Source organism: Dendrobates tinctorius, unplaced genomic scaffold (assembly GCF_039654945.1).
Source record: "Dendrobates tinctorius isolate UK_male_01 unplaced genomic scaffold, ASM3965494v1 ptg000057l, whole genome shotgun sequence".
Taxonomy (NCBI): Eukaryota; Metazoa; Chordata; class Amphibia; order Anura; family Dendrobatidae; genus Dendrobates; species Dendrobates tinctorius.
Window position 1 is genome coordinate 4,619,378 of NW_027361725.1, and position 23,414 is coordinate 4,642,791.

At 44.7% G+C, this 23,414-nt stretch overlaps 2 long non-coding RNA genes across 3 annotated transcripts in view; one reads left to right on the forward strand and one right to left on the reverse strand.

Annotated features, from left to right (window-relative positions):
- Positions 1-1,403: 1,403 nt before the first annotated feature.
- On the reverse strand, positions 1,404-13,225 carry LOC141092029 (uncharacterized). Its single transcript, XR_012232657.1, has 3 exons — positions 12,989-13,225; positions 3,174-3,349; positions 1,404-3,080 (listed from the first exon to the last, which is right to left on the reverse strand). It is a non-coding gene; the product is annotated as an uncharacterized lncRNA (long non-coding RNA).
- Positions 13,226-14,088: 863 nt separating this feature from the next.
- The window catches only part of LOC141091909 (uncharacterized), a 163,347-nt gene continuing 154,021 nt past the window's right edge, over positions 14,089-23,414 (forward strand). Inside the window, exons 1-2 of one of the 2 annotated variants that reach the window (XR_012232615.1) lie at positions 14,089-14,150; positions 14,288-14,387. This is a non-coding gene — a long non-coding RNA (uncharacterized lncRNA). The remainder of the gene's footprint in view (positions 14,151-14,287; positions 14,388-23,414) is intronic. The other variant, XR_012232614.1, reaches the window with a different exon arrangement.

Below are 23,414 nucleotides of genomic sequence, written 5' to 3' on the forward strand. Positions count from 1 at the left end.
TAGACAATGGATAGATAGATGGATAGATAATAGATAAATAGATTGAGAGAGAATACATAGATAAATAAATAGATATATATGATAGATAGAAAGATCTATAGAGAGATAGATAATAGAGAGATAGATAATAAACAATAGATAGATAATAGAGAGATAATAGATATATAAATAGAGAGAAAAAATTGAGAGATAGATAATAGATAGATAATGCTGAGATAATAGCTAGATAGATGTTAGATAGATAATAGATAGATAATAAATAGATAGATAGACAGATAGATAGATATATAGATAGATAAATAATAGATAAATAGACCCCCTGATCCTCTCTGTGACTTGTGCACAGATCGTTTCTAGGACCCTTTATTCTATTTTCTACAATCTCATTCAGAGTTTCTGACCTTCAAACAAAATGGAAAAAACGGAAACCCCTATTTTTAATCTGGGAGACGCTGGCATGTTTTATATGGGTGAGACATCTATAATTTACTATTATCAATCTGAACTCTTGTCTGAATGGGATTCTTACTCAACCTCTACGCTGCGGTTGAAGTGGAAGATTTAAAACTCTCAATAAACTTGCAGCAAACAGCAGACTTTATTATGACTTGTTTGTCCAAGAAGTCCATTTGAGCTCAGTATTTCACGCCATCCATTGCCCGAGCAGAGTTATTATTAACTTGTTCGGAAAGTGAAGTGCTTTTAACACTGATTTAATGCTTGTTGTTTCGTGACATCTTGTGCTCAGAATCTCGCTTTTAGATTTGTGTCAATCGGTTCATATAAAGCCGCGTCCTTACATGTGCATTTTATACATTCATGTCATGGGTTTACAAAAAGAAGCATAAACCTGTTTAAGAAATAGAAAAAAATTGCATAAAGCAAAAAAAAAAGAACCAAACTAATGGAAAAAATGGGAAAACAAATAGGAAAAAAAATATACAAAGAAAAAAGCTAAAAATAATAAAGAAAAAAGAAAAAGAAAAATTGGGAAAAAAATTGCAGAAGATATTTTATGACAGGGAAATAAAATGCTCGCCGTATTGCATTGTGTGGCTGAGCAATATGTTTGGGCCAGGGGGCAGGCAGTGAAGCTTAGCAGGTGATACAGTATAAAAGGAACTAAGATGATATAGTGTCGCGGATTGGGTGGAGAGTAAGTCAGGAAGCGCTAAATACAGATATATGGCAGACATTAAAACAAGGCATTCACAAAGTGCCCGGTGCATCAATGTGCATCGTATCATTCTGGAAAGAACAGACTGTTTGAGCTCCTGGTGCAATGAGGCTTTAATCCAAGGCAATCTATTTATCAGGTTTCTCAGATTCACACCTGAAGGCAACTTTTTTTTTTAATTTTGCAATCCAAGAAAAAAGAAAGAAAGAAAAGTTACTATAATATATGAGATTAAAGGGAGATGTTTATTTTTACAACAGATTTTTTGTTATTGTTCTGTGCATCTAATATTCTAGTATAATAATGGAGTGGCTTTGCATATCGAAACAATCCATAATGAATCAAATTAACTACAAGTTTCTACCATAATGTCTAATTATGGCAAAACCAACATTTTTTGGGATCCAAACTGCTGTAAATGTTTTCTTTTCTTACTGGATTCTCTTGAGAGCTGGCAAGGGCTTCATATACAATAAACAATAAGAGGGTGTAAGAGGGTCAGGGCCTAGCCCTTTAAATGTTGATGCTACAATTTACATGTACATAATTGCCATATTTGCATGTGTCTTGTGTACGTATCTTTGTATTATGTGTAAGCTCTCTCTCTCTCTCTCTATATATATATATGTTTATTGCTATATTTAAGCTAGGGACAGTGCAGTTAGGGAAAAGGGCACTGGATGGGGTCACTGAGTACACTGCATAGGAAGGTTTAGTTGTAGGACACTTAGAGGTTAATTGTAGGAGTGGTAGCTAGGGAATAAGCTAGACAGATTTCCTGGTTATAGTCAGATGGGGGTAGACCACCTGGTGTGCTCAGGTGGCCTTGGGTCCTGAGCTGCTTAGCTATTACACAACGTTCCCAAGCAGAGAAGCCCAGCCATCCATAGAAAGGAGTGGAAGTAATAGGGAAAAAGAGAAGAGTGTCGTGCATGGTATCCGCAACAACGTAGTGAAGAAGCTACAGAAGATGTATGAAGAAGTAGTAGTAGTAGAGCGGGCCACCAGCGAGTGCACGGGCAGGATGACCAAAAGGGGGTGGATGACATAGTTGATGAATATTTCCGTGTCTGGGCTGAAGTCAGTTCCAGGGAGATAAGTTGAAGTGCTGTTTTCACTGGGTTCCTCGTCCCGTTGCAACTTTGTGGCCTATTCCAGTGAAGTAGAAGAAGTTAGGGAAAGATGAAGAAAAATGAATTGCTGGTACTGTGACAAGTGTGCTGGAAATGTTATGGATGTGCTGTGTCCTGAAGAGAAAAAATCCGTTATATTTAAAAGTTGCTTTGGATTCTGCCTCCTGTCCTTTAAGAGAACGGAAGAACGGGGAACACAGCAGGGAAGAAGCAGCTGACAGCACAGTGAGTATGGATTGTGCTGACCTGATTGCAACCCAGCCATATTATTACATCTTTCTATGAGAGAAGCAGCATGCTGTAGATGCTGCACAGATAGAGACACACAAATGATTTATTCCTGTTCTATTAAGCTTATCATATATTGTTCCTGTTTGTTCCTGAATAAAGAAGCTCTGTTGTCACACGCTTGGAGAGTATCCTGAATAATCTACTGACAACAGGTTTTGGGCCCAGAGTAGCACAGCAACAGAAGCCCAGAGCAAAATCAGCACAGAGCAACAGAGAATATGTCCACTAGCAGCAATCCTGTCAAGTTCTTAGTGCCAAGCCTCACTAACCCGGACTACCAGTCCTGGAAATTCAAGGTAAAGATGCTGCTCATAAGAGAAGGTACGTGGAAATATACTCAGGAACAAGTGTCTCATCCATTACCAGATGATTGGTTAGAGAAGGATCAGAAAGCACAAAGCATCTATTCTGATCTATTCCTGTTTGTTCCTGAATAAAGAAGCTCTGTTGTCACACGCTTGGAGAGTATCCTGAATAATCTGCTGCCAACAATAAAAAATATACAATAAATAACATTACAATAATAATATAATTAATAATAAATATTATAATGGGCTGTCCTAGGACCTCACCTGACTCTTTATGCTGTCTTCGCTGCCACAGCAGATCCCCAATCCTCTGTAAGGATTTTTGGTTCCTCCAATCACTTTACTCAGAGGTGACGTGCCCCACATGACGAGGTTTGCCCCCTATGTGACTGAGTGAGGCCACTCACTGACCTCAGCACTGGAAAAATGGAAAAACGTACCTAGAGGCGGCATAAAGAGAGAAACTTTTTTAGGACAAATAAGGCACTTTTGATTTGGACTGAATTAAATAAGCCAAACAAATCTCTTGAATCTGCCCAAAATGAATTTGTGGAACTTTGCTCATCTCTGTTTTGTGTATTCAGCACTTATGCAGAACTATGTGTCTCCAGTAGTGATCAGCAATCATGCTTGTCACTACTTGTTACTCACTCAAGTATCACTGTGCTCGAGATGCTCGATACTCAGCAAATTTTTTTTATTGTTCGAGCGGGACCTCGAATCCCAACCCTGCATATTTGGAGCTTTATAGATAGCCAATGAACATTAGGGGATTGCCTGCCAGTCACTGTAATGCCGTAGCCATCTTGTTTGTGGCATTATAGTCATTGGCTGGCCACATAGCTTCATTAGGTCTATATAAGAGCTGTGACACCATGCTTGGCACACCCTGGACACAGGCAGCATAGGGAGAGGTGCTGATGAGAGAGGCACATAATTGTAGCTGCATGTTAGCCAGTGATTCAGCCACATTTATATTTCTGTTTAGTACAACAACCGTCCTTCTTAGAGCTAATGATAATTGTAATACTGCTGTTAGTAGCACTTAGGGTGAGATTGTGCTGAAGGGATCGTGTAGGAGATGATAGGGCACGTCCTTTATGCTGCAGTCTGCAACTGATATCAAAACCCCTTCTCATGGCTAATAATATTTTTTTTTCTCTTAATTTTGCAAATTGTTCTGAGCATGGAAATATTACACACAATTTATACTGTGGCAGTTGTGTGTCAAAAGCATACAGCTAGACTTGGTTGGTTATCAATAGCAATGTTATATTGCTACTGCAGTGTAACCAGTCCATCTGAGGTGGGCACGTTTTCCAACTATAGTAATACTACAACATTTTCTTCAGCAGTAAAATATTATACAGCATTTATAGTGCACCACTTGTACATCAAAAGCATGTAGCCAAACTAGGTTTGATCTCAGTAGCATTGCTATATTGGTCCGGCACTGTAACAAGTCCTTGTGAGGTGGGCAAATTTGTGTGTTCTAGTATTCATGCCAATTTTTTTAAGCAGACAAATATTATACACCATTTATACTGCACCAGTTCTGCATCAAAATAAAAAAGCCAGAGTTGGTTGGTTAGAAATAGCATCTCTATATTTGATACAGCAGCTTAAGAAGTCCATTTGAGGTGGGCAAAATTTCCTGCAATAGTAAAACTGAAAAGTTTTCTCAACAGGAACATATCATATGTGATTTAAAATGGGAAAGGTGCGTAGTAAGAGACAAGGAAGTGGACATGATGCTGATGGTGAGCACAGAGGCCAAGGCCCTGGGCAACGTGAAATTGTGACTGCTGCGGCAGCACAACAAACACACACATAATTTAGACCTAGATTCCTGTCCCACTTTGTAGGGGGCGTGGAACATCACTCTTGAAGCCATACCAGTGTGAAAAGGTTGTTGGAAGGACAGTAGATAATGCTTCCAATTTCTTTGCCAGCACCACACTGTCTTCCACACAGTGCAGTTGTGCTTCTGGACCACATTATCCTCACCCTGTCTTTCTTCCTCCCACCATGCCCAGTGCCTGGAGACAAGTGATCCCACACTTGCCCAATCCAAAGAGCTTTTCATATTTCCATTTATAGATTATTGCCTCTTGTTCTGCCCATTTCAATGGGGACATGAGGAGATCGCATGTAGTGATGCCCAAATATTTGAGCAGCTACAAGATTGCAACAGTGGGAAAATACAATTACTGTCTCAAGAGGTGGATGATGATGAGACATTTGCCAACAAGTAATGTTATGTCAGCAATGCTAGGGGGAGGAATAGGGTGCTGATGTGGCAGACGAAGTGGTGGACAATGAAGTCACTGACCCAACATGTGAAGGTGACATGCAGAGCAAGGACAGCAGCGCACAGGGGGAGGTGTTGTGAGTTCATTTTCTGGTCTACCAGTTGTGAGTTCTCCTTCCAGGCTCCCTCTGGTAGTAACAGGAGGTAGTGTGGCTGATTTAATCAGTAGAGATCTGCCACCTGATAATGAGGATGACGATTGGACCTCAGGAATCTCAGATTTGATTTAAGACAGCCGACGCCCTACTCTGGTGCTGGTGATTCCTTCTGCTTGTCAGGTCTTGGTTCTCAGCTCTGTTCCAGTCAGCTCAAACTAAGTTTTTATGCTAATGTTCACACTTGATTTTGTTGTTCTATTCAGTTTTTTGTGTGGTCAGCCAGCCCCGGCTGGGGCTGTGCTGAATTTCCATTCTTATTTATCTGTATTTGCCAATTTGCTTTTTGACCCTTATTAGATTGGCCTCTTTTTGCTTTGTCTCAGAATACTTCAGAGTGCTGATATAGTGGGAGAAGTCTAGTGACTTCAGGGTTAATTTTGTTATCAGAAGTGTTGGACATTATTTTGTAGGGTTTTGGGAAGATTGCAGACAGTGTCTTTCCTTTCCTCTCCTTCCTAGTTAGTTTGGGCCCCGTCGTTTGCTCTGCCTATTTTCCTGCCTTTGTTTGTGTTTTCATCTTGTTTCACTGTCAATACATGTGTGGGGGCTGTCTATTCCTTTGGGGTCTGCTCTGGGGCAGTTAGTTTTCCCCTTTTCTTGCTTTAGGCTTATTTAGTCCTCCGGCCATGACGAGGCGTCTAGGTTCATCGTAGGTACGCTCCACGGCTGCTGCTAGTTGTGTGGCTAGGATCAGGGATCTGCAATCTGCATAGTTACCAACCTCTCTGGTTTTTCTGGGCTTAGCTTTTAGTTTTTTTCCTCCTCGGTGACCCATTCATAACAGGGAGGGATCTGCAGCAACACAACAGGCAGGAAGAGGCAGTGGGGTGACCAGAGATACAAGGCTGGCAACTGTTCCCTAGAGCACCAACACAGGTGAACGTTTTCAAGCCAAGGTTTAGGTGTTCTCGAGTGTGGAGCATTTTCAAAGACAGTCTAGTTAGCTCAAAAAATTCCATTTGCAACTTTCGCCATGCCAGCATCAGCACAACTACCAGCATGACCACCACCAGCATGACTCCTTGGGTCAAATGCCAGGGTCCAGAAATAGTGTCTGTGGGTGACACACAACTGCCTCTTCCCCTGTTTTACCTGCATGACAACTACCTGTCCATTATGTAGGCAAATATGTCCCCCATGTTGCATCTGTCATTGCACACTTCCAACCACCGTCAGTAACCACGTCCATGTCCTGGTCCCAGCGCAGCGTTCAGTTCCCTACCCCAGTTCTTGGAATGCAAGCATAAATATGCAGCCATCCACAGGTCACAATACTAAACTGCCACATTTCCAGACTACTTGCCCTGAAAACGTTACCGTTTGGGATTGTGGAGATCGATACTTTATGCAACCTCATGGTGTTGGACATCCCTCAGTACTTGGTCCCCAGCTGCCACTATTTCTCCCGGTGTGCCATCCCTGCCTTACACAAGCACGTATCCCATAACATCAGTTGTGCCCTGACCAATTCTGTTACTGGGAAGGTCCACTTAACCATGGACACCTGGATAAGTGCTTGTGGCCAGGGACGCTACATTTTCCTGATGGCACACTGGTGAACATTGTGGAAGTCGGGACTCAGTCAGACCCTGGGACGGAACACGTGCTACTGACACCTTTTGTGCTTTACCAAAAAATCTATCTTGATCTCATCAGTCCACAAGATGCCTGCTAGCCCTTTAAAAATAGTGGGGGATGCCTGATGATCCTTTGTAAATTGTGAGGGCCGGCTGATGTCCCTCCAAGTTTCAAACTTTACCGTATTAATATGAAAAAGAAAATTTGCCCACCTCAGATGAATAATTTATACAGCAGTAGCAATATAAGGCTATGCAAAGTATAGCCGGCTGCTGGCCTTCCAAAAAGGCTTAGGGAGGGCTGGCTGCTGGCCCTCTAAAATTAGAGTGAGGGCTGAATGATGACCCTCGGACAATAGCAAGGGCCACCTGCTGGCTCTCTAACAATAGTGCGGGCTGACTGCTGGCCCTCTAATAATAGTAAGGGTCGCCTGATGACCCTCTACAAATAGATAGGGCCACCTGATGACAGTGACAAAAACATTTGTGATTTTCAGAGTCCCTCCTACATAAATTAAACAGGATGTGTCTGATCATGTCTCACTCACCACATAGCCAGATAAAATATTAATATGATAAAATAGCAATTCCTGGCAATTCAAACGTGCAAAAAGGCAGCAAAAACACTATGTGTTAACACAGCCCAAGGTGTGGAGGTGAATTTGCAATAAATGTGAAGGTGCTGAGTATGTCACCACAGGACAGATACAGACCAAAAGTTAAAGGGTTTATTTACAGGGGTCAAAATCTCCTTGCAGGGAGATAACAGTGGGGTTTAAACTGGCAATGTAATATTGGTTTAATGGCTTGTGTAAACTAGACAAAGTTATCAAACAGTCAAGCAGGACAATGGTAATTAACGGGTATTCATGCAACTTATCAGTCTGAAGAAATCTTGCTTGCTTGAAGGGCACTTGTAGTCTCTGTAGTCTCTGTAAAGGCCCCGTCACACTAAGCGACTTACCAGCGATCCCGACACCGATATCAAGGTATCAGGATCGCTAGTAAGTCGCTATGTGATCGCTGGTGAGCTGACACACAGACAGCTTCACCAGCGATCAGCACAGCAACGCCGAGCGCCCGGCATCGCTGGCCATCCCTGTAAAAAACAGAATCAAAATAAAAAATATAGTTATTCTCACCTTCCGACGTCCCGTTCAGCCATCCTGCCTCTCTCCACGCTCCGGTCCCAGTGATCCTTTGCACGAATGACCGCGAGAATGTCACGGTCTCGAGGGATAACAAAGTCTCGCGGTCATTCGTGCAAAGGATCACTGGGACCGGAGCGTGGAGAGAGGCAGGATGGCTGAACGGGACGTCGGAAGGTGAGAATAACTCTATTTTTTATTTTTTTTATTATTTTTTACACCTGATCGCTGGTCTCCCGCTGTCACACACAGCGATGCGTGCTGGCCAGCGGGAGACCAGCGACCAAAGAAATGTCCAGAGGTTTCTTCCAGCGATCGGCGATACCGGCAGGGGGGCCGCTCGCTGATCGCTGTCACACATAGCGATCTCGCTGGTGAGATCGCTGTTACGTCACAAAAGTTGTGACTCAGCAGCGATCTCGCTACCGAGATCGCTTAGTGAGACGGGGCCTTAAGTGCTGTAGTCTCTGTTAGAGGGTAACCAGGGCCTCCGGGGTTAAGGAGGAAGGCAGTGGGGACACTGGGCCAAACTGGGTCTCCCCTGCTCTGAATCTCTGCTTTAAAACTAGCAGTCTCTCTGCCGGAACAATGCTGAGTCTTTTGTTAAGTCTCTCTGCCGGAATCAGGGGCTCTGACCTGTCACCGAGGGCACCGGTGCTGCGTGCGCAGGTCTCAGTCTCTGCACGGTCAGGAGAATGTATTCCTCTAGTCAATGGGGACTCCAGGTCCACGTACTCACAAACAGCAGTATCTTTGTCACGTCCTCCTTTCTTTTCTTTCTGACCGGAAGTTCTCTCTCCTCTCCTGCGTGTGGCTGCGACCTGCTCTCCTTCCTGCACACGCTGCTCTGACCTGCACGCGCTCTCTTTTCACGCCCTCAGCCTGCACCACTTTCTGTCCAGCACACCTTCCTCTTCCCCACTGCTACTGACAGGCCCAAGATGCAGTTGGTCCAGGTCCAAAAGTCTTCCCCCCCGGCAACCCTGCTGCCCAGCTATATGGTTCCGGACACAGAGCAGAGGAGGTAACCCCTTTCTAATTCTTCTTGTGCTTCACCCCCTTACAAATTTTTTTCTCCTAATTTTTTTTGCCTTATATACAACTCATTATCATAGAAAGAATGTTTCTTAACATTTTTTTTAAATCCATTGCATCTTTGGATTTATTATGTTTTTTTGTATGTTTTATTGTCAGTCCGTAAAAGTGGCGTAATGTAATACTCTGACAACATTTTTCCCAACAACAACCTGGGATACAGAGATGCTCCCAGTGCTCTTCCACATGCTGTTTCCATGCTATTTCCATCGATTTTGGAAATTTTTGGACCCCCTTCAGAGGGGGTGGGGTGGAAAAATGCTCGAGTTTCGATTTGCGATTTGCTCAACTTAAGTAACGAGTACCTATGCATTTTAGTGCTCACTCAACACTAGTCTCCATGCAGTGGATTTTCAAGCAACACCATGTGTATTGCGATCCTACAGTCATATGATATTTTCAGCTGCATTGTCGGCATGCTATTGATATGAAGAAGCAGAGAGCAACCGGTAAATGCAACCTCAGATGAACAACAAAAGACAAATTACACCAAACCATTATTTATTTACTAAATAAAAAGCCAAAATACAAAATCAATGGATGAAAAATTAAGTAAACCCTTACTGCTTCCAGGAATTAAGAGGGAAAATAACAGCCAAGTTTTGCTTAACAAACGGCTCATCTTCAAGTGTGACTAACTACCATATATACTCGAATATAAGTCGAGATTTTCAGCCCAAAAAATTGGGCTGAAAGTCCCCCTCTCATCTTATATTCGAGTCATATACACCGGGGGGTCGGAGGGGGAGCGGGGGTGTCAGGTCATACTTACCCGTCCTGACGCTGTGTCTTGAGCCCCCAGCTTCTCCCCGTGCTCTCTCTTCTTGCCTTCAGCGGTCACGTGGTGCCGCTCATTAAAACTCATGAATATGCGCATATTCATGAGTTTTAATGAGCGGTACCACATGATCGCTGAAGGCAGGAAGAGAGAGCGCGGAGAAGCTGGGGGCTCAAGACACAGCGTCAGGACGGGTAAGTATAGCGATACTCACCTGTCCTGCGTCCATGGCTGCTTGCTGCTGTCTGTCATCGGTCAGTGACTTCAGACAGCAGAGGGCGCGGTGACGTGGTTAGTGCGAGCCGTGCCCCCTGCAGTCTAAACGTCACTGACTGATGACGTGGCAGATAGCGGGTAGCAGCCATGGACGCAGGACAGGTGAGAATCTGACACCCAGCGACGGAGAGGTGAGTATGTCATTTTTTTATTTTTACATGCAGCAGCAGCATGGGGTCAGCATATGGGGGAATCATCTATGGAGCTTCTTATGGGGGCAGCATATGGGGGGCATAATCTAAGGAGTTTCTTATGGGGCAGCATATGGGGGGCATAATCTAAGGAGCTTCTTATGGGGGCAGCATATGGGGGAATAATCTATGGAGCTTCTTCTGGGGACACCATATGGGGGAATAATCTATGGAGCACTTCCCACCCTAGACTTATACTCGAGTCAATAAGTTCTCCCAGTTTTTTGTGGCAAAATTACGGGGGTCGACTTATACTCGGATCGACTTATACTCGAGTATATGCGGTATGTAAAAGCATAAGTTTTGGCATTTTGCTGGTCAGGAGGATTGAGGAAGAAAAACATCAGCAATGGTTTTCGTGATGCAACTGTTGCTGCCCAGCAATCTATGAAGAGTTATTAATTCATTACCAAACAATTTGAAGTCCATCATTCTAAAGTGAGAACTACTATTTGTTAGGAACGGCGGAACGCACTAAATAAAAATAATAATAAAGTGCGTTCGCCGCTCGGGGTCCACCGTGCAGTAGGTGTTACAACCGCTGCTGAGTAATGGCAGACAAGCAATATGGCAATATAATGCGCACGGGATCAATTTCAACCGAAGTGCGCAGAGCGGGCTCTGTTCACACACAGAGGCGCCACAACAAAAACATACAAAAGGCTGAGCCTGTTAGAGTCACAGGCCTCAGGTAAATGCACACACGGTAAAAGGTCGCAGGAGCAGGAACTAAGACAGAGGAGCTGTGTCCATCTAGACCTACCGTGTGTGCAGCGTCGCTACTGCGAGCGCCAAGAAGGGCTGCAACTGCAGCGCGGCGCAGGACACTGCCGCTGGATGACGCAGCTACAAAGCAGGCGCTATGTCGGACACTAGCGCAGAGGTGTGGTGTGCACAGTGGCCTAAGGCTTGCCACAGACTGGCGCTGACTGCTGAACTAATTCCCTAACCACATGCGTAATATCAGAGGGAAGGGGTTTCATAATAAGTCAGTCACCAGAATCATACATCCGTCACCATTCACACATAGCAGTATAGTCTATACTAGCGCATGGCGGAACGGCCATGCGCGCTTTTTTATAGCCGTGCGGGACCTTCCAGATCTCCGAGATGGACCAATGAGATCTGGAACAGGACCTGGGCACATGACTCCCAATCTCCAATGGGAGATCGTCTCATGAGCATGCCCACTAGGAGCACAGAGGGACTTAGTCTCTGGAGCGGTCTGCTGCAAAGCAATCTCCTCTGCAGTAGAAAGACAGCAGGAGACCACAGAATGTGACGCTCTGGATTCCTGCAGAGCAGACGCAGAAACCTGGTGCCTAACACTATTAAACACAGGTGGAAAACATTTAGGTTATACCGGGCAAAGTATACAAAAATTTGCAAAAGAACATAAGCGCTGCAGCTCAGACCCTAAAGGCATCAGTTATCACATTAAATGTTAATGTTCATGAAAGTAGAATTATAAAAAGATTTAACAAAGTATGCCCTTGTAAAAAGAACATGGTGGCATGACCTGGTCCAACATTAGGTCGGGGAAGACTAGGCATTTGACTATGGCCCCCACTCTCACCAGGGTTCTCAGCGAGTGGTGTGCCGCTAATAGCGGCAGTCCATGCTGTCGGCTCTGTGTCCTCCTCCACTCTTGACATTGCACATTCAACTCTTAGATGATGATATAGTTGAAAGCAATTATAGAGGAGGAAGTGTCAGGTGCCGCTCCCTCTCCAAACATTACCCCTCTGTGTCTGAGGCAGTGGACGCGATGACGTCATAGAGTGATAGTGAGAATTTTCCAACACTCCTTCATTCACTTCTATGGGAGTTATGAAATGTCAATCTTCTTCTGTCATATAGAAGTGAATGGCACAGCACTACTCACAGAATCTACCTCAGTGGTCAGATGCTCAGCAATCAATGATAAGGGGGTCTCGAAAGCCTCTATGGGAATAGAACAATAGTGAGAATTGTGGACCACTGCACTATTCTCTTTTATGGCTCTAATGAAATTACTATCTCCTCCAGTCATATTGAAATGAATGGAGCAGCAATTGGGCATGCGCGCTAATGAACACAGAGCCTATCCAAGTGGTGAGACCCCATTAATCCTGAGAAAGGGTGTTCGAAAGTCATGTGAATGGAGCAGTACAGAGAATTTTGACCACCACTCCGTTCTCTTCTTTGGGACTGATGGATCGGCGCTCTTCATCAGTCCCACAGAAGTGAATGGGATGGAGCTTATTGTACATAGGGAACTTCTTGGGACCTTTGTCTCAAAATTTCTGGACTTCAAACCAATTAGATCCCCAGTAATCATACCTTCATAAACACACAAGGCATACATATTGTAGGGATTCACGCTCTCAAGTAGGCATTAAGTAGCGTTCACACAGGTATTGTGGTTTGGTCCAAAGAGGTGCAGTTTTATTGCTTTTATAAAGCTACAACAGATTCAAAACCAAAAACAGCCTCTTCTGGGCACAAAGGAATAACAGAAAATAGACAGTACATTCAACAGGCACACATGTCAGTGCGGGCTCACCGAACAAATTAGTCCTTTCTCCCAGAGCAAATGTCATACACAGAAGAGCCACGATTCCGCCATTCTTGGTACCTCCTTCAGTCCAAGCTCCAACAGCTTTCAGTGCCAATCAGGTGTTCATTTCCATGCACAGTTCACTCTGAACAGGCTGCAGCTTCCACAAGTTACTCTGCAGCTCCAACACACAGACTTCTCAGCTTTCCTAGCTAACCCATGCAATCTCCATTCAGAGACAGACCCCAGGATATCTCTCTCCCAGCAATAGCTCACGTTTTGGCTGGTCACTAATCAGCAGCACACTCGACTCTTATCAGCATCCAGCAAACTGACAACACCTGGTGACCATAAGACCTAGTTCTTAGTTAATGCAAGGTAGGTGCATCTAATTAAGTCCTGCAGTGCTAGGACTTAAACCTGTCCTACTTGGCTTTGCTACAAGACATAAAAGTCTATATATACAGTACCTAGCAAAATAACCCCTTTATGTTCATGAAACTTTTTACACTAAGGCCTTCACCAGTAGTTTTGCAATAGGCTCAGTATACAATAAATACCATACATTATATCATACTAGATTTTTTTGGGCAAAAAATTAGCCTTTGTTCAAAAACGCACAAAAAAACAAAAAAAAATAACGTATTAAATAAAACAAGCTCTTTACGATATTGTCTTTCACAACTTTCTGACTTTTTTGCATTCCCATTCCCCTCCCTCCTCATCTTTACCATATAGGTGACTGATTATAGCCATACGGTTTCATATATCTTTTCAGTTAGCCCCTGCTGAGCTTATTAAGTTGGTATATCAAGTCAGCATGTCCCTTAGTTATCGTACACAAACTGTAAGCGCGTGGCATAATTCCGTCTCTGTCCCTCTACCTGTCATTTCACTCCTCTTTACTGATGTTGAAAGAAATTCCTACTGTCAGTCATATAAGCAATTCACTTTGTTCCGAGGCAGTGACATCCTTGTTTTGTTCCCCCCCTCCACCGCCACAGCCACCACAGAACCGGCTCTTCGAATTAGCATTCTCGAAATTTAGACTACCTCATTAGACTGAATAAATTTAAAAGCTGATTTTTTTTTTTAAGACACGTCCTGACTTTCCGTAGTCGTATTTTCGGCATGTTTGGGAGAAGTCGCTGAAAAGCTTGGCTCGCAGGTATCTATCTTATCTTTTTAAGGACCATGGGGTGTTTTAAGGCTTCAAAAAAAAAGAAGAAGAAGCTTTCCTAAAATAGTCTCTTAATTATGATGTTTCTATCTCGCACTATGGGCCTTTATGGTTCTTCCACACAGGAGGAGTGGAGTCTGGGAATTGCGTCAAAAGGGGTTCGGTGACAGGAAGGTTTAATTGGGGACGAGCTGAGGAGAGACGGAGGTGCGAGTGGGGGGTGAGGTAAGCAGTCACAATTTATTAGAAAATGCACATTGTATACTGATAGACAGGAGGTTTATTAGGGATGATAGCTCACTTTCTGGCATTCATTTCCCCTGGGGTAAAGTAAGTTATTTACATGTAAATAATCGTACAATACTCATAGTGGCACACATAATAACCCGATATGACCCGAAACAATAAAAACATTGCCTTTGCTGACATCATCTGGCATTGTGTAGATACTGTAGGAGACATTGCCTTTACAGACACCTCCTGACATTGTGTAGATACCATAGGAGACATTGCCTTTACAGTCTTGTATGTTACCTACACAGACACTTCCTAGTATTTTGTAGATACCATAGGGGACATTGCCTTTACAGACACTTCCTGACATTATATAGGTACTATAGAAGATATTGACTTTATAGACACCTCATGATATTGTGTAGATATCATGGGAGACATTGCCTTTACAGACACCTCCTGTCATTGTCTACATACCATATGAGGCATGGCTTTTACAAACATCTGACATTGTAAAGGCAAAGTCTTGTATGGTACTTACAGAGACCTCCTGACAAGGTGTAGATACCATACCAGACATAGCTCAAACTCAAACTCAAACAGGCTTTATTGGCAGGACCAAAATACATTTAGTGTTGCCAAAACAAGGAAAATAGATGTGATGGAGAGGGGATGGGGGATTATGGGAATGAGGTGTTGGGGGCATAATTTGGGATATAATAGTCCATTTGGGGGTTTTAAGTTCCTCTCAGCTTATGACATATGGTGACATATTGGGCGGCAATCTCCACTGTTGATTCCTCTTCCCCAGTAGGATGTAGGGTTTCCTCTCCTCGTCCATGGATGGCCTTTACAGACACCTCCTGACATTCTGTAGACACCATAAGAGGCTTTTCTTTTATAGATACCTTCTGGCATTGTGTAGATACCCTATGAGACATTGCTTTTACAGACATCTTCTGACATTGTAAATGCAAAGTCTTGTACGGTATCTACACAGACACATCCTGGCATTTTGTAGATACCATACTGTTAGGGACGGCAGAACGCACTATATATAAAATAATAGAAAGTGCGTTCGCTGCCCGGGGTCCACCGTGCAGAGGTGTTAAACTGCTGCTATATAATGACAGACGCACAATATGGCGGTATATCGCACACGGGTTGAACGTCACCCGGTGTGCACTGGGCGTACTCTGTTATATTCACAGAGTCGCCTTAAGGCATAAACATAAATGTCGAGCCTGTTGACCTCACAGGTCTCAGCGGTGTGCACGCACGGTATATGGTCACAGGACTCGGGCCCAAGACACAGGGACGGTGTCCGTCTAGACCTACCGTGCGTGCGGCGTCTCTACCGCGGACACCCACAAGTGCTGCTTCCCGCAGCGTGGCAACTTAATCAGCCGCTATACGACAATGCCCAGGAGGGGCGCACTGTCGGACGCTAGCTCTGTGGAGATGAGCACTGTGGCTTGTAGGCCCTATCCACACACGTAATATCAGAGGGAGGGGATCTTAATGAGTCATTCGCAGGTTCATGCATCCATCATCATTCACACAGTAGCAATTAGAGACTACACTAGCGCATGGCCGAGCGGCCATGCGGACCTTTTATAGCCGTGCGGGACCTTTCAGATCTCTGGGATGGACCAATCAGATCAGGAGAAGGACCTGAGCACGTGACTCCAGATCTCCAATGGGAGATCGTCTCGTGAGCATGCCCTGTAGCGTGACGATAGGACTTAGCCACTGGAGTGGCTTGCTGTAGGGCAGCCTGCGCTGCTATTGCTAACCTAGAGGTGGCAGCAACAACCAGTCTTACAGAGCTGGTCTGAGCAGAGCGCCTGCGACGCCGAGATTGCTGTGCAGGCTCCTGAGCGGTTGGAGAAGAATGGGAGACCACAGAATGCAAGGCTCTGGATTCCCGCTGTGCAGCTGCAGGAACCCGACACAATACAATGAATGGCCTTTACAGTCACCTCCTTGAGTTGTGTAGATACTATAAATTACATTGCCTTTACAGACACCGTTCCATGTAAGGCATTGCCTTTACAGACACTTCCTGACATTGTGTGGATACCATATGAGACATTGCCTTTACATACACCTCCTGACATTGTGTAGATATTAATAGAGGTAAGGCCTTTACAGACACCCCCTTGCATTTTGTAGATACCATAAAATGCATTGCCTTTACAAAGCCCTCTTGATATTGTGTACCCTTTTGCACTAGTACAGCTATGAGTCTTGGGACTGATGCAACAAGTTTTTCACACCTGGATTCTTCCTTGCAGATCCTCTACAGTTCCTTCAGGTTGGATGGTAAACGTTGGTGGACAGTCATTTTCAGGTCTCTCCAGAGATGCTCAATTGGGTTTAGGTCAGGGCTCTGGTTGGGCCAGTCAAGACTGGTCACATAGTTGTTCTGAAACTACTCCTTTCTTATTTTAGCTGTGTGCTTAGAGTCATTGTCTTGTTGGAAGGTGAACCTTTGGCAAAGTCTGAGGTCCAGAGCACTCTGGAAGAGGTTTTCATCCAGGATATCTCTGTACTTGGCCGCCTTCATGTTTCCTTCAATTGCAACCAGTTTTCCTATCCCTGCAGCTAAAAAACACCCCATGACATGATGCTGCTACCACCATGTTTCACTATTGGGAGCAGTACCTGGTTTTCTACACACATATGGCTTAGAATTATCACCAAAAAGTTCTATCTTGGTCTCATTAGATCAGAGAATCCTATTTCTCATAGTCTGGGAGTCCCTCATGTGTTTTTTAGCAAACTCTATGCAGGCTTTCATATGTCTGGCACTAAGGAGAAGCTTCCATCGGGCCACTCCTCCATAAAGGCCCGACTAATGGAGGGCTGCAGTGATAGTTGACTTTATGGAACTTTCTCCCATCTCCCTACTGCATCTGTGGATCTCAGCCACAGTGATCTTGGGGTTCTTCTTTACCTGTCTCACCAAGGCTCTTCTCCCATGATTGCTCAGTTTGGCTGGACGGCCAGGTCTAGAAAGACTTCTGGTGGTCACAAACTTCTTCCATTTAAGGATTATGGAGGCCACTCTGCTCTTAGGAACCTTGAGTACTGCATAAATTCTTTTGTAACCTTGGCCAGATCTGTGCCTTGTCACAATTCTGTCTCTGAGCTCCTTGTCCAGTTCCTTTGACCTCATGATTCTCATTTGGTCTGACATGCACTGTGAGCTGTGAGGTCTTATATAGACAGATGTGTGCCTTTACAAATGAAGTCTCAGTTTAATTAAACACAGCTGGACTCCAATGAAGGAGTAGAACCATCTCAAGGAGGATCATAAGGAAATGGGCAGGATGTGACTTAAATATGAGTGTCTGAGCAAAGGGTCTGAATACTTCTGACTATGTGATATTTCAGTTTTTCCTTTTTAATAAATTTGCAAAAAATTTCTACATTTCTGTTCTTTTCAGTCAAGATGGGGTGCAGAGTGTACATTAATGAGAAAAAAATGAACCTTTTTAAATCTACCAATGGCTGCAATGAAACGATGAGTGAAAAACTTAAAGGGGTCTGAATACTTTACATACCCACAGTATATATTCCATCCAATGAGTGTTCATCTGACAGATAGTCCTTCTAAACTGACAATACACATGCATGCTCTTGAAGGGGATGTCTATGAACAGCATTTATCACCCATCTACAAGATGATAGATGTACAGCCATTGAGTATTTGGCTGGTGAGACTTGCTCCAACCTCAAGATTTGGGTACTCATAGTTCCATGTGTGCATGGAGCGGTAATGAGCATGTGGAACCACCTGTCCTACACACGGTGGCTGTAGCAGAGATTGCACATGCTCACTATCATTCTATTCAAACACAGGATGTAGCACCCCCAAATGATGAGATCAGTGGTGGTCTTAGCAGTTGGACACTGAGTGAATGTAAGAGGGTGAACTGTGATTACACCAGGAGAGCACTAGGACCCTGTGGTGTTTGCCTGCTGCAGCTAAGAGCAGGTGCTATAAGTGCCCTGGAGTCTGGGTGCTGGGGGGGTGGGGCCTAGTGTCGGCTGTCTAGACCTGAAAGGGAAGCTTCTAGAAGAGAAGAGAGACTGCCCCGAGAGACACTGTGTGTGTGGAGCAGCTTGTGAGAAGCAAAGAGATTGAACGCTGTAAAAGATTGTGTACTGCAACTCTTCATCTTGGGAGCCTAGGACCTTGCTGTGGAACAAAGACTGAGCGTTCCTAAGAGTTGTGTGACTTTGGAGCTCTGTGGAGTCCCTGTTGTGATGAGCTGAGAAGCAATATTGGACAGACATTTTATACAGAAACAGGCGCATTGCTTCTAGGAGAATTTATGAGGACTGCAGGAGGAGAGACGGTATCTTGAGGCTACAGAAATATAAGTCCCCGGCGTTTGGGCTTGGCACCGGCCGACAAAACGAGGAACCTTGTGTTGCTGCAACTGATTGGCGCTGAAGATTTGGGACTGGCTGCAGCTTATGCAATCTAAATATATGCCTGAGAGGAGACTCACCTCAGGTTAAAGGTACCATAGTCATAGATACCCGGGTATCCCTAGTTGAGGCGTTTAAGGACCTTTATATTATATTTACTCAGTGTGCCATTCCAGGGGGTCCCTTGATATCACTACATTCAATTTACATCTGTTCTCTGAGTACCTGAATTGACCTTTCTGATAGGTAAATTTATTTCTAATCCCTGTGTAATACACTCTTCAGGAAACTTTGGGTTGGCTATCCCTTTCTGTCCCAGCTCTTGACCAAATATTTTTAGCTGCATCCACACGATCCCCTTAATTGACAGTTGGCCATTATTGACGGCGGTAAGTCGAATCACTCAGCCATCTTCTGGAACCACTAGTTGACTGAAGTATCTCTCATACACTTCTAAAGGCATTATAGTACATTCGGATCCCGTGTCAACTAAGCACCTCATCTGGGCGCGTGAGAAAACAGCTCTATTTTCACAGGTCGCATATCCCTATGGACCACCTGCCGAAAGTAATCACCCACCACCTGATGCACCACCTTCAACCGTCGTACCCATTCAGATGCAGTCCAAGGGGGATTGGAGGAGGGATCCGGCATGTTCGAATGGCTGGGTCTCCCAAACATCAACATGTGTGGTGAATTGCCAGTAGTGCTGTGTACCCTATTATTGTAGGCCCACATCAATTCAGGGACATACTCAGGCCAGCATGCCTGCTGTTGACCCTCTAATGTCCTCAACAGTCCGATTAAAATGCTCACGTGCCCCGTTACCCTGGGGGTGATAAGGTGTTGTTCTCGACTGTTCAATACCATACAGATGGTGCAGCTCCCTCATCAGCGTCCCCTGGAAGCATGCCCCTTGATCCGAGTGTATTCTTTGTGGTAACCCGAACACTTGGAAGAAATGTTGACACACAGCCTCACCCGCCGACTTTGCCGTCTGGTCTCTTGTCGGCACAGCTACAGCATACTTGATAAAGTGATCTGTCATTACCAGGCAATAGGAGTACCCTGAAGTAGAGTACCCTATCAAAATGTAGTCAATCATGAGTAGCTCTAGCAGAGCGGAAATCTTAATAGACTGCGTGAGAGCCCACTGCTCAGGGCTTTTGCTGAGCCCACAGACCTGACACTGCCGAAACGCATCTGCCACCATCCCTCCCAACTCAGTGCAATAGAGGACTCGCTGGAACCACTGATGTGTCTTTCCAAAGTGAGCCCCCTTCTCATGCACCTCGCGAGCAACCACCGGACCATCCACACAGGGATTATCAGTTGGTACTGGTGCTGCAGCTCAGATTGTAGGCACACCTTACGATACAAAAGGCCCCGTTCCACACACAGCTTATCCCATTATCGCAGTAGTTTCATTCCTTCCGTGGACAGTTGAGCCTTGTCCTCTGCACTGGGCCAGACCTCATTTTGTACCCAACGGTGCACAAGTGCAATGTCCGGGCACTCATCCTGGACCTTTGTCCAATCTGAGGGCATTTTACCCAGGACACAGGGCATCCTGGTAGCCAAACCACTTGAGTGTACCACACTTCGGAAGATAGGTATCTGCCCCAAGGCCGTAGTTTCAGCATCCTCAAGTTGGTCATCAACATCTTCCCCCAAGGACCACAGGGGTACCCTTGACAATGCATCTGCATTTCCGTTTTCTTGTTCAGAAGGGAATTTAATGCGATAATTAAACTTGGCAAGGCGGGCGACCCACCGCTGCTCCAACGCTCCCAGTTTTGCATTCTCTAAGTGAGCCAACGGGTTGTTATCTGTCATAACAAGCACCTCAGCTCCTGTTAGATACTCAGCAAAGTGTTCTGTCATTGCCCACACCAGAGCCAGCAATTCCAGCCGGAATGAGCTATAATAAGCTGGATTTCGCTCGGTGTCTCTTAAAGATCTGCTGCCATAGGCCATCACTTGCTCTCGGCCATCCTGCACCTGTGCTAATACCGCCCCCAATCCATGAAGACTACCCTCTGTGTACAACAGAAAAGGGGTGTCAAACTGGGCATATGCCAACAGCGCGGCACTTGTTAGGCCGGTTTTCACTTCATCAAACGCCTTTTCCTGCTGGAGCCCCCATTGAATGGGGTGGTTTTGAGGACCCAGCGCTGTCCCTCTTAAAAGTTTGTTTAGGGGACCCACCACTTGTGAGAATTTGGGCACAAACCGCCAATAGTATCCTGCTAGGCCCAGGAAGGCCCGCACTTCTCTCAGGTCGTGAGGAGGCGGCCACTCTTGTACCACCTTAACCTTACTGGCCACAGGTAGCACCCCATTCGGGGTCACCAGGTGCCCCAAATACTCAATCTGACTCTGGAACAGTTGCCTTTTTTTGGCTTTATTTTCAGGCCATAACTACTGAGTCGCCAGAGAACTTGATGCAGCTTTTCAAGATGATCTTCAAATGAGGTCCTGAACACCACAATGTCATCTAGATATATCAGAACTGATTCAAAATTCACATCACCTAAGCAATGTTCCATCAGACGTTGGAAGGTTCCCGGGGAGGTAGCAAGGCCGAAGGGCATCCGGTTGAACTCATAGAGCCCCATTGGCAAGACAAACGCCGTCTTAGCCTGATCTTTTTTGGCCATTGGGACCTGCCAGTAACCACTTGCCAAATCCAATGTCGAGAAATACTTGGCCCGACCCAATGCCAACCGGGATTCTTCAATATGGGGTAAAGAATATGCGTCCCGGACCGTGTGGCCATTCAATTTTTGATAGTCCACACAAAATCGAAGGGTCCCATCCTTCTTCTGGACCAAGACTACAGGAGCCGCCCAGGGACTCCGCCTCTCTTGGATCACTTGATTGTCCAGCATACTGGCCACCATGCTCTTCACCTCTTGATAGAGCAATGGAGGGATTTGATGATATCTTTCCCTAATGGGAGGAGTATCCCCCATGGGGATCTCATGCTCAATCATCCCAGCACATCCGAAGTCTTCCCCATGTCGCAAAAAGGTTTCTTGATGTTCCCACAAAACTCTCTCCAACTGCTTCAACTGCATGGAGGTCAGGTTCTCCCGATCCACTCCCATCTGTTCCATGATCACATTGCCGTTCCATTCTTCGGTAATCCAGCTTACCTCGACCGCCAATATCCAGTATGACTGTTGGTCTGGGCGCAGTTTGAATCCTGTCTTGTCAGGTATCTTCTCCGCCGGCACAAACAGTTCAGCCAGAATGGTCCCAGCAGGAATTGTAACAGCCTCATTTAAAACATTGATGCATTGGACTGGCACCCGTTCATTCATCACAATCGCCAGAGACCGGGCTACACGTACCTTGGCAAATAAGGACTTCTCTTGGACTGGCTCAAGTAGCACTTTAAGCCTATTCAATCTCTGTGCAGCTCCCACCGGCAGCATTAAGAGTTCCTCTTGTCTGGGTGCCAGCAGGATCGGGGTCAGTGATGGCACTCGATCCAGGCCCACCCGACCCCCTGGGATCGCACTTTTCAGCAAGTCGCAGCTCAGCACTAGACGGTGTAACATTCTTTGTGTGGGTCGGTGGCTTGTAGCATGGGTCCAGTATCAGGGTCCCTCACTGGCATACATCTGGTGGTTCAAATCTAGCAGCACGTTCATTCCGAGCGTCACCTCCATCCCTCTTCTCATTTATCACCTATTTACAGGGCACATATTAGTTAAATGGCAATCCCCTTTAAAGAGGACCTGTCTTTAGCCATAAATATGTAATTTTTACCTGAAGTAAATGCTGCTGTCCTTCTGAATCTGGCAAAGGATTCCTTTCCTTCATTCGCCTCTTTATTCCTTATATGCCCCATTTAGATATTTAGGCAAGTGGGTTTTATCTTCAGTTCATCTCTGTAGGTGTCTTCTTAATGATCACACCCACTTGGCTAAAAAGTTTATATTAACTGGGAAGAGCAGGTCATATCTCAGGATATTGTTAATGCTCACCCTTTAACATTTAAATCAAACAAATAAAGCAGCACTCTGTAGCGCTAAAGCAAGCAAACATGAAATATGAAAATTGAATTGCATTACTGCACTAGAGATATGAAAAATTGAGAATGCTTAGCGTATAAATTGGCCAATTCATGTGTACCTGGCAAGATCTGTGTTGATTTACTTCTAAATTTAGCTTTTTTAACATTTTCTTGTTACTAGGTTCCAAATTCCCTACAAAGACATAGAGTTGAAAGATTAAGTTCTTTCTGCATCGGGCCACCACAAGAGGGAGCTCCCTGAATTCAGTTTATACATTGACCTTAATAATAACACAGTATGCAGTAAGCTTATAAGCTCCTTCTAGTGGTGGTTGCATGTAGGCAAAATTTCCTAACACAATTCTGTCTATATAAAGGATTACAAAGGATGTTTTGGGAAAATAAAGCCCCGAAAGTTACAATGACGTAATAGGAAATTAATCTGACCAGAATATGATAATGTGTTCAAACTGAAAAGCGCTGCGTAATATGTTAGCGCTACATAAAAATAAAGATTATTATTATAATATAACAGCTAATTTAAACTCATA